At 43.1% G+C, this 13,268-nt stretch overlaps 1 protein-coding gene across 1 annotated transcript in view; it reads left to right on the top strand.

Annotated features, from left to right (window-relative positions):
- Nucleotides 1-13,268, top strand: part of raver2 (ribonucleoprotein, PTB-binding 2) — a 287,019-nt gene that overhangs the window by 96,550 nt on the left and 177,201 nt on the right. The window lies entirely within an intron of this gene.

Genomic DNA, 13,268 nt, shown 5'->3' with positions numbered 1-13,268 from the left:
ATCAAGCCTGAACTGTGCAATGTAGTAGAGTGTTGTAGTTTCCAACAGGACAATATTCTACATAGTTTAGCGCAGAAAACGTGGTAATTAACTACAATGACCATAATCCATTGCACGGCTACATGTCCGGTTTGTGTTTCTTGTACACCTGCTACATGAAAGAGAGAGAAGAATACACAATCGAGGGATAGAGAGCAGTTGCTTCGTGAGGTATCTCTACCTGAAAATACCTGATCTAAGTGATGGTTGGTATTCAGCAGTCATCAACAGTCTTTATAGAGATGAGATATGAAATAAAGTCATCAAATGTAAAATACACAACAATATTTCATTAAAGTAATGTGAATAAATGATGGTTATTAAGTAGTCATGAGGAGTCACTACCATCATGGACTTTTATTAATAGTTTTATTCTGTGTTGTTACAGCATTCAACCCACATAATGGATAGTGCATTTAATGTTTAGATGATCAAACCTGAAACCAAACCGACCTCAAAAAACACTAATCACTCAGCGTTAATAAACTGACAGATTTACAAAGTCCAATAATATACAAATGAATGCATATAAAAATCATCACTCACTATGCTTATACAGTATTCATATGTGTACTGTATATACACCTTCCTAATATTGAGTTGTACCCCTTTTGCCCTTAGAATGTCTTCAATTGTTTGTAGCATGGACTCAATGTGTTGAAAGTGTTCCACAGGGATGCTGGCCCATGTTGACTCCAATGCTTCCCACAGTTGTGTCAAGTTGGTTGGATGTCCTTTGGGTGGTGGACCATTCTTGATACACACGGGAAACTGTTGAGCTTGAAAAAACAGCAGTATTGCAGTTCTTGACACACGCAAACCTGTGCGCCAGGCACCTACTAACATACCTTCAAAGGCACTTAAATCTTTTGTCTTGCCCATTCACCCTCTGAATGGCACACATACACAATCCATGTCTCAGTTGCCTCAAGGCTTAAAAATCCTTCTTTAACCTGTTTCCTACCCTTCATCTACACTGATTGAAGTGGATTTAACAAGTGACATCATAGCTTTCACCTGGATTCACCTGGTCAGTCTATGTCATGGAAAGAGCAGGTGTTCCTAATGTTTTGTACAATCAGTGTATTATTTAAGCAATAAGGCTCAAGGGGGTGTGGAATATGGCCAATATACCACGGCTAAGGGCTGTTCTTTGCACGACGCAACACGGAGTACCTGTATACAGCCCTTAGTCGTGGTATATAGGGCCTATACCACATATATAGGGCCTATACCACAAACCCCCGAGGTGACTTACTGCTGTTATAAACGGGTTACAAATGTAATTAGAACAGTAAAAAGAAATGTTTTGTCATACCCATGGTACACAGCCTCATACATCACGGCTTTCAGCCAATCAGCATTCAGGACTTGAACCACCCAGTTTATAAAGGGAAATAATGCTCGCTGTAGAATGCCTTTCAAACCAATCAGAAACGAGTATTCCACAATGCCATGGTATTCTGAAAATTTAAACATTAATCTGTATACTGTATACATGCATACATATCACCTCCCGTTCCTTCTTTCTCTCGTACTGTGGTGCTGTCTGGCAGAAACAATAACAGTGGAAGTTATTTTAAGAGTTGTCCTAATGTAGCCCTGCCTCACAATGAGCCCACTCCTCTGTTCGCTTCTGACAGAAATCAACCCTGCTGTGCTCACTGCCCCTGACACACACATGCCTACACACATACAAAAACTGACATGCACACAAACAGACACATACACTACTGGAATGTACTCAAACACATGCACAGTCAAAGTCATCCACACACACACATACAACCATTGAAGTCTACACGCACACTTAAATACGTGCACACACAGTACTTTGAGTACCTCACCTCTACCCCACTCACTCTCTAATTTCTACCTTTTGAGATGAAAAGATGGTAGGAGAAACTGTCAATCTGTCAACACCTCAGCATCAACTTGGTCATACCAGGTGACTGTGGACAGTATAATGTATAGTACTCTGGTACATCCCAGGTATATTATCAGACGATCCCTATGTCTCAGAGATAGTACTCTGGTACATCCCAGGTATATTATCAGAGGACCCCTGTGTCTCAGAGATAGTACTCTGGTACATCCCAGGTATATTATCAGACGACCCCTGTGTCTCAGAGATAGTACTCTGGTACATCCCAGGTATATTATCAGACGACCCCTGTGTCTCAGAGATAGTACTCTGGTACATCCCAGGTATATTATCAGAGGACCCCTGTGTCTCAGAGATAGTACTGTGGTACATCCCATGTATATTATCAGACGACCCCTGTGTCTCAGAGATAGTACTCTGGTACATCTCAGGTATATTATCAGACGACCCCTGTGTCTCAGAGATAGTACTCTGGTACATCCCAGGTATATTATCAGACGACCCCTGTGTCTCAGAGATAGTACTCTGGTACATCCCAGGTATATTATCAGAGGACCCCTGTGTCTTAACAGTGCACTTAGAGACTGAATACTTTAAATACTCAAGACAGTGAATAGGTTGAGTAGTTCTTAGAAAAGCAAGTATTTCCTAGAAAGTGAAGAGCACATAGAGATCCTATTTAATTCTGTAGAGGAGCATGCATCAGGCTCTTTCTGTTGAGTACATTACAAAATGAGATTCAGACAGAAACAAAAGCAACATAAGAACCCTGGAAGGAGAGGAGAGGATGAGGAGGAGAGGATGAGGAGGAGAGCCACTGTCCTCAGTAGAGGACTACTCCTGTCATTTCTTCAGTTTGTGAAACTGAGTGTGAACACAGTCGCAGATGGACCTCCCCCCTCCTATTTTCTTCTCTCCACCCTCCCTCCCTCTACCCTCCCTCCCTCTCTCGCCATCCCTTTCTCCCTGGTGTGATGATGTGGGAGCCTGGTTTTCTCGTGCTTGAGGGAACCAACCAGCAACCAACCAAACAGACTGATGCATACTGACATTTTCTCAAGGAGAGGGAGAGAATAAGACAGACAGAGAGAATGAGAGAGAAGGAGATACATACATACATACATACATACATACATACATACATACATACATACATACATACATACATACATACATACATACATACATACATACACATATACATACATACACATACACTTGTTTTTCAACCACTCCACAAATGTCTTGTTAACAAACTATAGGTTTGGCAAGTCGGTTATAACGTCTACTTTGTGCATGACACAAGTAATTTTTCCAAAATTGTTTACAGACAGATTATTTCACTTATCCAGTGGGTCAGAAGTTTACATACACTAAGTTGACTGTGCCTTTAAACAGCTTGGAAAATTCCAGAATATTATGTCATGGCTTTAGAAGCTTCTGATAGGCTAATTGACATCATTTGAGTCAATTGTAGGTGTACCTGTGGATGCATTCCAAGGCCTACCTTCAAACTGAGTGCTTCTTTGCTTGACATTATGGGAAAATCAAAAGAAATCAGCCAAGACATCAGAAAAACATTGTAGACCTCCACAAGTCTGGTTCATCCTTGGGGGCAATTTCTAAATGCCTGAAGGTACCAAGTTCATCTGTACAAACAATAGTAAGCAAGTATAAACACAATGGGACCACACAGCTGTCATACCGCTCAGGAAGGAGACGTGTTCTGTATCCTAGAGATGAACGTACTTTAGGGCGAAAAGTGCAAATCAATCCCAGAACAACAGCAAAGGACCTTGTGAAGTTGCTGGAGGAAACAGCTACAAAAGTATCTATATCCACTGTAAAACGAGTCCTATATCGACATAACCTGAAAGGCCACTCAGCAAGGAAGAAACAACTGCTCCAAAACCGCATAAAAAAGCCAGACTACAGTTTGCAAATGCACATGGGGACAAAAATCATACTTTTTGGAGAAATGTCCTCTGGTCTGATGAAACAAAAATTGAACTGCTTGGCCATAATGACCATCATTATGTTTTGATTAAAAAGATGGAGGTAAGCCGAAGAACACCATCCCAACCCTGAAGCACGGGGACGGCAGCATCATGTTGTGGGGGTGCTTAGATGGCATCATGAAAATAGATGGCATCATGGGAAATGCTAAAAGAATTCTGTGAATATATTGAAGCAACTTCTCAAGACATCAGTCAGGAAGTTAAAGCTTGGTCACAAATGGATCTTCCAAATGGACAATGACCCCAAGCATACTTCCAAAGTTGTGACAAAATGGCTTAACTTCTTGGTGACAGGGGGGCAGTATTGAGTAGCTTGGATGATTAAGGTGCCCAGAGTAAACTGCCTGCTACTCTGTCCCAGATGCTAATATATGCATATTATTAGTAGTATTGGATAGAAAACACTCTGAAGTTTCTAAAACTGTTTGAATGATGTCTGTGAGTATAACAGAACTCATATGGCAGGCGAAAACCTGAGACAAATCCAACCAGGAAGTGGGAAATCTGAGGTTTGTAGTTTCATTTAAGTGATTGCCGATCCAATATTCTGTGTCTATGGGGTCAGATTGCACTTCCCAAGGCATCCAGCAGATGTCAACAGTCTTTAGAAAGTTGTTTGAGGCTTCTATTGTGGAAGGGTGTCGAATAAGAGCTGCTTCAACAAGTGGACTACTGCACGGTCACGCGGGTGCGCCGTTCCTTCCTTTTCCTCTGTAATGAATACGCTATTGTCCGGTTGGAATATTATTGAAGATTAATTGTAAAAAGACCCTAAGGATTGATTGTAAACATCGTTTGACATGTTTCTACAAACTGTAATGGAACTCTTTTGACTTTTCGTCTAGATTTTGCGCTCGCGCATTGTGCCTTTGGAATAGTGAACTAAACACGCGAATAAAACGGAGGACATAAATATGGACGTAATCGAACAATACGAACATTTCTTGTGGAAGTGGGAGTCCTGGGAGTGCATTCCAACGAAGATCAGCAAAGGTAAGTAAAGATTCATAATGCTATTTATGACTTTTGTTGACTCCACAATTTGCCGGGTAACACTATGGCTTGCTTTTGTGGCTGAACGCTGTTCTCAGATGATTGAATATTGTGCTTATGTCATAAAGCTTTTTTGAAATCTGACACAGAGGTTGCATTAAGAACAAGTTTATCTTTAATTCTATGTAAAACATGTATCTTTCATCAAAGTTTATGATGAGTATTTCTGTTATTTGATGTGGCTCTCTGCAATTTCTCTGGATGTTTTGGAGGCATTTTTGAACATGGCGCCAATGTAAACTGAGGTTTTTGGATATAAACATGAACTTGATCGAACAAAACATACATGTATTGTGTAACATTGAGTACTGGGAGTGTCATCTGATGAAGATCGTCAAAGGTTAGTGATTCATTTGATCTATATTTATGCTTTTTGTGACACCTCTCTTTGGTTGGAAAATGGCTGAATGCTTTCTGTGACTAGTTGCTGACATAATGATATGTTCTGCTTTTGCCAAAAAGCCTTTTTAAAATCGGACACTGTGGTTGGATTAACGAGAAGTGTATCTTTAAGATCTTTAAGATAGACATTTTGTGGGCAGAACTGAAAAAGCGTGTGCGAGCAAGGAGGCCTATGAACCTGACTCAGTTACACCCACTCTGTCAGGATGAATGGGCCAAAATTCACCCAAGTTAAATTCACCCAAATTTACCCAAGTTATTGTGGGAAGCTTGTGGAAGGCTACCAGAAACGTTTGACCCAAGTTAAACAATTTAAAGTCAATGCTACCAAATAGTAGTTGAGTGTATGTAAACTTCTGACCCACTGGGAATGTGATGAAATAAATAAATGTCACATCTGCCCCCACTACGCCCTCTGGTGTTCATCCGGTGTCGTCCTAACCTGCAGTTCTCCCCTGTATACTCTCTCTCTCTCTTGGTGTGATTGTGTGGTTGGAGATACCTTTCTTGTACAATGTTCACTCGTGTTTGAGCAACAGCCCTACTCTTATGCTAATGATCGTGCAAAAATGTATTTTTTGATTGGCTGCCTTCTGGGAGCAGCGCTCTCCTGGGCTACTGCAGTTTGGGAGAGACAGTCATCTATCTGCTTCTCCAACAGTGGATTCACAGATGAGATGAGGAAGGTCTTCAACCACCCGGTCTGTGGAAGGAATGACTTCTGTCCCTTCGTCAAGGTTCTCAGAGTGTGGCTGAGATGGCATGTGAGTTCCGCACCCTCGCCGCAGAGAGTGGCTGGAATGACGAGGCCCTTCAGGGAGCATTCCGGAACGCACTCACTGAGGCCCTCAAGGACGAGTTGGTATCCAGAGAAGAGCCTGATGGACTTGACAAACTAATTTCTTTCATAATTCGCATTGACAACCGTCTCCGTGAGCGTCGGTGGGAGAGGGGAGGTAGGGTTGTGTCGTGTCTTTACTATCATTAAATGAAGACTTTTAGTTTTTATCAAAGATTCACTGTAATTAGTATTACGTAAATTAAACTGATTAATCATGTAACTGTAATTAACTAGGAAGTCGGGGCACCAAGGAAAATATTCAGATTACAAAGTTATAATTTCCTAATATAACTTTTCAGATATTTTATATCTGATCAATTAGTCTTCGAATTAATCAATTATTTACTTTACCTCACGTTAGTCTCATTCCAAACGTCGTAAATTGTTGGTTATTTGCACGAACCCAGTCTTCACTATGAGTCATCCATACATCAATTGTCTTAATTCATTTATTTACTAACTAAGTATTTCACAGAAATGCATAAACAAACAAACAAAGTAAAAATGGTTACAAGAAATGATAGGAGAATGTGCCCTAGTGGGCTAAACCGGCATGGCGGCTTGTTAGACAAAAGGGGAAGTAGGGGTTGACTGAGAAGTCACTACAGATTTGATAATTATAACAATTGAAATGCTAATCCTTTGCACATGAACGCTCACTCATTCGGGAACAATTGCAATCAATATTTATATTTATGCTCAGTCTGTCATCTTGATCGCTGTTGAAAAGTTAGTTTCTGTTGGAGAGTTTCCATCCTCTCTCTCTCTCGGGTTGTTCAGAGCGACATTCATTCATGTTGTTGTAGAATGGATGTTTCTGTTGTCGTTCTTCGCGTTCAATGATACCGAATTCCTAGCTGCAGATTAGTAATTAATATCAAAGACTTGATCTTATTCAGTCGGTATCGATAGTCTAAGAGTTTAACCACGTGGTATGGTTAAAACATTCAGCAATTGTCTGCAACCTTTGTCTTCTCGTAATGGAGAAAAACATGGTCTAGTGAGAACTTCTCAAAGTTGGGGTTTCATTTGGAATTGCAGAAAAGTGCTATCCAAGGATGCCTGACCCTAACTGGCTCATGGGCGGTCCTCTGATTTAGTTAAACTCAAAAGGGAATTGGAGTTTCCTTCATTAAACAGTCCAAAATCACATTACCCAATTTTACAAACAGTATCATCCTTAGTCATTCAGCTTATACAACAATTAGATGTAAACCTCATATCTGAGGCTGTTATATAAACAGCGTTATGGTAATGTGGCCACACCGTCTCCCATGAGCCCCACAAAATTGCACCAAACGGACCAGTTCGTAGCTGGTTCTTCACCGATCTTTTATACCTTCTCCGGAACATAAATGTTGCTTGGACCTCAAGTTCTGTGAGGTGGAAGAAATTCCTTTGTTCTCTATGAACATTCACTCTATCTCTATACTGTGTCCATGAGACAATCTCTTCCAGGAATTTACGACGTCTCTGACCACAGCATCCTAGTTGTAGGAGGCAGGGAGAGGGGGATGGGGCTTGCTGTACCCAAAGAGGGCAATGTCATGACAGTTGCATGTCCCATAACGTCTGCTTCTGTGCCTTGCTCAAATTCGCAGACTGCATCACATTACCAGGCAGGTTCCAATCCTGAACCCATGCAGCTCGGCGGGACTCGTCTATCTCCAGAGGAGAGGCAGCGGCGTATTAGTACTAAGAGCTGTCTGTATTGTGGCCAGGTTGGTCACCTGGTCTCCACTTGTACCCTGTGTCCAGCAAAAGAGTGGGTTCGGCAGTAGTAGGGGATATACTGTTGAGCCAAATCGTCTGCCCATCGTCTCCCAGAACCCTACTCAAGGCCAACCTTGTGTGGCAGAGTGAGGCTTTTCCTCTGTCTGCTCTCATCGATTCAGGCGTCAACAAGAGTTTTCTGGACCGAGTGGTTGTTAAGCACTGACACTGTTTTGCTTGATTCACCTCCGGAAGCCAACGTTCTCAATGGAAAACTACTCTTCTGTGTTTATTCTTTATTCTCCTGTTATCCTGCGTCTCTCTGGTAATCACCAGGAAAATATCAGTTTCCATATCATTGACTGTGCTCACTCACCTCTGGTTCTGGGCCATCCATGGTTAAAGCTACACAACCCACAGATTGACTGGTCTACCGGAAGGGTTACTACTTGGAGTACATTTTGCCATTCTAATTGTCTACATTCTGCCCTTCCTCCTGCCTTGTCTGCACCCCAGTCCATTCCAGAACCCCCAGACCTGTCTTCTGTTCCTCCAGAATATCATGGTCTAGCTCCTGTATTCAGCAAGCACCACACCCCATCTCTGCCGCCTCATCGGCCTTACGACTGTGCTACTGTGCGACTGAGCTTCAGCCTGGAGCTCCTCTCCCTAGTAGCAGGTTGTATAACATCTCTCACCCCAAGCAAGAAGCCATGGAGGAATACATCCAGGACTCCCTGGCTGTCGGACATGGTCAGGCCTTCTTTCTTTCTGTGGGAGCTGGATTTTTCTTTGTCAAGAAGAAGGACGGGTCACCGAGCCCATACATAGACTTCCGTGGGTTGAATAGTATTACCGTCATGAAGAAGTATCCCTTGCCACTGATCAGTTCTGCTTTTTCCCCCCTCCATGGTGCCACAGTATTTACTAAACTGGACCTCCGAAATGCCTACCACCTTGTCCGCATCAGAGAGGGAGGCGAGTGGAAAAGGGCATTTAACACACCACTTGGACATTATCGTTATGCCTTTTGGCCTCACTAACGCCCTGGCTGTTTTTCAGGGCCTGGTGAATGATGTCCTGAGGGATGTCATTGGGCGTTTTGTTTTTGTCTATGTGGATGACATTATTATTTTTTCCCAAAGGACATTGAGGCTCACAAGCATCACGTCCACCAAGTTCTCCAAAGGCTATAAGCTATTTGTCAAGGCTGAGAAATGTGAGTTTCATGTTTCCTCTGTGTCCTTCTTGGGTTACATTATTGCTCAAGGACAGCTACGAATGGACCCAGCCAAGGTAATGTCAGTCATAGAGTGGCCTGTGCCCACGAATCTGAAGCAGTTACAGCATTTTCTGGGGTTTGCCAATTTTAATAAACGATTAATCCGTGACTACAGTCGTTTGGCAGCTCCTCTCACCTCAACCTCCACTACATTCCACTGGTCCCCTGAGGCAGAGGCAGAGGCAGCGTTCTGGGAACTCAAGCACCGCTCCACTTCTGCTCTTATCCTTACCCAGCCAGACCCTGAACTCCAGTTCATCCTGGAGGTGGATGCTTCCGACACTGGGGTAGGTGCTGTTCTGTCTCAACATTCTCCCGTGGATCAGAAGCTCCATCCTTGTGCCTTCTTGTCCCGCAAGCTCTCACCTGCAGAGAGACATTTTGAAGTAGGCAACCGGGAGCTCTTGCCTGTTAAGCTGGCTCTTGAAGAGTGGCGTCACTGGTTAGAGGGTTCAGTACTTCCCTTCATTGTGTGGACGGATCATAAAAATCTAGCCTACATCCAGACCGCCAAATGTCTCAACTCTCGGCAGGCCAGGTGGGCATTGTTTTTTGGAAGATTCACACTCACTTATCGCCCCGGATCTAAGAATAGCAAGCCTGATGCCCTCTCTTGTCGCTTCACCGCAGACAACAAAAGTTCAGAGCCTGCATCATTGCTGCTGTTTCCTGGAAGATTGAATCTCGTGTTCGTCAGGCTCAGCTGAACCAGCCTGATCCTAGAAACGGCCCTTGTAAGGCTCTGTTTGTGCCAGATTCAGTTCATTCTGATGTTCTTCAATGGGCCCATTCTACTCACCTCACCTGTCACCCTGGCATGAACCGGACAGTCGCCTTCCTGCGTCAGCGATTTTGGTGGCCCGCCATGGAGAGAGACACTCGGGAATTCATATCAGCCTGCTCAGTCTGTGCCTGGAATAAAACCTCCACCAAAACTACACCTGGTCTGCTTTGTCCTCTTCCCATACCTTGTCTAGAGGTCGACCGATTAATCGGAATGGACGATTAATTAAGGCCGATTTCTAGTTTTCATGACAATCGGAAATCGGTATTTTTGGGCGCCAATTTTTTTATATATATATTTTTTTATACCTTTATTTAATTAGGCAAGTTAGTTAAGAACACATTCTTATTTTCAGTGACAGCCTTGTTCAGGGACAGAACGACAGATTTTCACCTTGTCAGTTCGGGGGATCCAATCTTGCAACCTTACAGTTAACTAGTCCAACGCTCTAACCACCTGCCTCTCATTGCACTCCACAAGGAGACTGCATGTTACGCGAATGCAGTAGAAGCCAAGGTAAGTTGCTAGCTAGCATTAAACTTATCTTATAAAAAACAATCAATCAATAATAATCACTAGTTAACTACACATGGTTGATGATATTACTCGTTTATCTAGCGTGTCCTGCGTTGCATATAATCGATGCAACACTGGGGGATGATTTAACAAAAGCGCATTTGCGAAAAAAGCACAATCGTTGGACGACTGTACCTAACCATACACACCAATGCCTTTCTTAAAATCAATACACAGAAGTATATATTTTTAAACGTGCATATTTAGCTAAAATAAATACAGGTTAGCAGGCAATATTAACCAGGTGAAATTGTGTCATTTCTCTTGCGTCCATTGCACGCAGAGTCAGGGAATATGCAACAGTTTGGGCAGCTTGGCTCATTGCGTACTAATTTGCCAGAATTTTACGTAATTATGACATAACATTGAAGGTTGTGCAATGTGTAACAGTATAACTTTAGACCGTCCCCTCGCCCCTGCAGAGCAAGGGGAACAACTACTTCAAGGTTTCAGAGCAAGTGACGTCACCGATTGAAACGCTATTTAGCGCGCACCACTGCTAACCGTTTCACATCCGTTACAAATGTAACAAGTATATTTAGACTTAGGGATGCCACCTGTTAGATAAAATACCAAACGGTTCTGTATTTCACTGAAATAATAAACGTTTTGTTTTCGAAAGGATAGTTTCCGGATTCGACCATATTAATGACCAAAGGCTTGTATTTCTGTGTTATGTTATAATTAAGTATATGATTTGATAGAGCAGTCTGACTGAGCGGTGGTAGGCAGCAGCAGGCTCATAAGCATTCATTCAAACAGCACTTTTGTGCATTTTGCCAGCAGCAAGCACGGCTCTGTTTATGACTTCAAGACTATCAACCTAATGGCTGGTGTAACCGATGTGAAATGGCTAGCTAGTTAGCTGGGTGTGCGCTAATAGCGTTTCAAACGTCACTCGCTCTGAGACTTGGAGTAGATATTCCCCTTGCTCTGAAGGGCCGAAGCTTTTGTGGAGCAATGGGTAACGCTGCTTCGAGTGTGGCTGTTGTCGATGTGTTCCTAGTTCGAGCCCAGGTAGGGGCAGGGAGAGGGACGGAAGCTATACTGTTACACTGGCAATACTATAGTGCCTATAAGAACATCCAATAGTCAAAGTTATATGAAATACAAATGGTATAGAGAGAAATAGTCCTATAAGTGCTATATTAACTACAACCTAAAACCTCTTACCTTGAAATATTGAAGTCTCATGTTAAAAGGAACCACCAACTTTCATATGTTCTCATGTTCTGAGCAAGGAACTGAAACGTGAGCTTTTTTGAGTTGTAAACTGCTATACTCTGTGTTACTTCAGCTAACCCTTCCTCCTGGAGTGCCCAGCTACCCAAGGGTGGAATACGCCAACAACACCCTCATCAACGCCTCATTTGGTAGTTTGCGGACGACACAACAGTGGTAGGCTTGATTACCAACAACGACGAGACGGCCTACAGGGAGGAGGTGAGGGCCCTCGGAGTGTGGTGTCAGGAAAATAACCTCACACTCAACGTCAACAAAACTAAGGAGATGATTGTGGACTTCAGGAAACAGCAGAGGGAACACCCCCCTATCCACATCGATGGAACAGTAGTGGAGAGGGTAGCAAGTTTTAAGTTCCTCGGCATACACATCACAGACAAACTGAATTGGTCCACTCACACTGACAGCGTCGTGAAGAAGGCGCAGCAGCGCCTCTTCAACCTCAGGAGGCTGAAGAAATTCGGCTTGTCACCAAAAGCACTCACAAACTTCTACAGATGCACAATCGAGAGCATCCTGGCGGGCTGTATCACCGCCTGGTACGGCAACTGCTCCGCCCTCAACCGTAAGGCTCTCCAGAGGGTAGTGAGGTCTGCACAACGCATCACCGGGGGCAAACTACCTGCCCTCCAGGACACCTACACCACCCGATGTTACAGGAAGGCCATAAAGATCATCAAGGACATCAACCACCCGAACCACTGCCTGTTCACCCCGCTATCATCCAGAAGGCGAGGTCAGTACAGGTGCATCAAAGCTGGGACCGAGAGACTGAAAAACAGCTTCTATCTCAAGGCCATCAGACTGTTAAACAGCCACCACTAACATTGAGTGGCTGCTGCCAACACACTGTCATTGACACTGACCCAACTCCAGCCACTTTAATAATGGGAATTGATGGGAAATGATGTAAATATATCACTAGCCACTTAACAATGCTACCTTATATAATGTTACTTACCCTACATTATTCATCTCATATGCATATGTATATACTGTACTCTAGATCATCGACTGCATTCTTATGTCACTAGCCACTTTAACTATGCCACTTTGTTTACTTTGTCTACATACTCATCTCATATGTATATACTGTACTCGATACCATCTACTGTATGCTGCTCTGTACCATCACTCATTCATATATCCTTATGTACATATTCCTTATCCCCTTACACTGTGTATAAGACAGTAGTTTTGGAATTGTTAGTTAGATTACTTGTTGGTTATCACTGCATTGTCGGAACTAGAAGCACAAGCATTTCGCTACACTCGCATTAACATCTGCTAACCATGTGTATGTGACAAATAAAATTTGATTTGATTTGGTATGTCTCCCTTTGAGTGTGCTCTGGGTTGCCAACTTCCCTTGTTCCCTGCCCAAGAGGTTGAAGTAGCGGTGCCCTCAGTCCAGGAACACATGCGCCGTTGTC

The sequence above is a fragment of the Oncorhynchus nerka genome, linkage group LG24 (genome assembly GCF_034236695.1).
Source record: "Oncorhynchus nerka isolate Pitt River linkage group LG24, Oner_Uvic_2.0, whole genome shotgun sequence".
Classification (NCBI taxonomy): domain Eukaryota; kingdom Metazoa; phylum Chordata; class Actinopteri; order Salmoniformes; family Salmonidae; genus Oncorhynchus; species Oncorhynchus nerka.
Note: the sequence above shows the minus strand (reverse complement) of the source record. Positions and strands in the feature narration are given on the sequence as shown.